Source organism: Alexandromys fortis, unplaced genomic scaffold (assembly GCF_014885135.2).
Source record: "Alexandromys fortis isolate MF-2015 unplaced genomic scaffold, M_Fortis_MF-2015_v1.1 scaffold_2187, whole genome shotgun sequence".
Lineage (NCBI taxonomy): Eukaryota > Metazoa > Chordata > Mammalia > Rodentia > Cricetidae > Alexandromys > Alexandromys fortis.
In genome coordinates this window covers 1-1,325 of record NW_026070054.1, presented here as the reverse complement: position 1 = coordinate 1,325, position 1,325 = coordinate 1, and the positions used below count along the sequence as shown (strand labels likewise).

The window sequence follows — 1,325 nt, the reverse complement described above, 5'->3', positions numbered from 1 at the left end:
CTGGGGGTTTTGATTTTAAAACACTCTGCCAGGAAATTCCTTTGAGAGTAAGGGGTGAGGGTCTTACAAAAGTATTCAGATAACAATTAACTCAGTCCCAAGTGTACAGAATTTTTTTTTTCGAGTCAGGGTTTCTCAGTACCTTATGGAGCCAGTCATGGAACTCACTCTGTAGACCAGACTGGCTTCGAACTCACAAAGATCTGCCTGCCTCTGCCTCCCAAGTGCTGGGATTAAAAGCATGCGCCACCACTGCCCAGCTCCCTTGAGATTCTTTTTTTTTTTTTTTTTTTAAACAGAACTTGCCTCAAGTTTATTTGTAAAAACAGCATAAGGTCCTGAACATCTGCAAATACTGTGTAGGTGTTCATACCAGGCCATCTGTCTTCACATTGGCAGACTGCGACCTTTTTTATGGTGCCTTCACAGGGGCCTGGGCACCTTTGGGAGCCTAAGCTGCAGCTGAGGCCTCTGCCTTGGCTTGAACCTTGGGCTTTGTTTTTTGGAGCTTACGACCCGTGTGTAGCTTCTAATCCACTTCCCAAGCTTGGGGTGAGCAATTAAAGCCAGATGGGTGAGTTTGCGGGTGGGGCCCTTTGGCACCTTGGGCTTCACCACCTGGGGCTTCACCAGGGCCTTGATGGCCTCCACACGTGCACTCATGGCCTTTGCATTATTTGCCTACATCTTCTTCAGGCCTTTCTTGTTGTGCTTCGTGGCAAAGCGCATGTTCTTCAGGAACTTGGGGTCAACCCCCTCGAGAGATTCGTATCTTTGTGACCGGGATTTCTTGATGCCGTTTCTGTGACATTTCCGGGACTGGTTGTGTGTGGTGTGGTTCTTGGACTTGGCCATGGCTGGACGGTAATCGGCGGCTCCTGAAGCGCCTGCTACCGGAAGAGAAAACTCCCTTGAGATTCTTTACAAGTACATCTGACTTATTTCACAAGAGTGGATACTACTTATTCTTTTGGCTTTAAGGAGGGCTTTGTTTCCACCTCTCATGCAGGAGAGTGCTAAACCATGATGGGTTCCCATCAGAAAGAATGTTGGTTGTGAACTTTAAGTAAAATGGGGTAGAATAAGTTATTTTTCATGTGTGGTGGCAATGCCTGTTACCCCAGCACTGGAGAGGCCAAAGCAGAAGGACCATGAGTTGCAGGCCAGCCTGGGATACACAGTGAGACCCTGCCTGAATCAAACCAACCAACCAAGGGTCTGATGAAATAGCCCAGCCACTGAAATTGCTTTTATTTATTTATTTATTTATTTATTTATTTATTTATTTATTATGTATACAATTTTCTGTCTGTGTGTATGCCTGC

The 1,325-nt window shown here is 46.1% G+C and overlaps 1 pseudogene; it reads right to left on the bottom strand.

Moving 5' to 3' along the window:
- Positions 1-6: 6 nt before the first annotated feature.
- Positions 7-1,285, bottom strand: LOC126496251 (60S ribosomal protein L29-like; annotated as a pseudogene).
- Between the last annotated feature and the right edge of the window lie 40 nt (positions 1,286-1,325).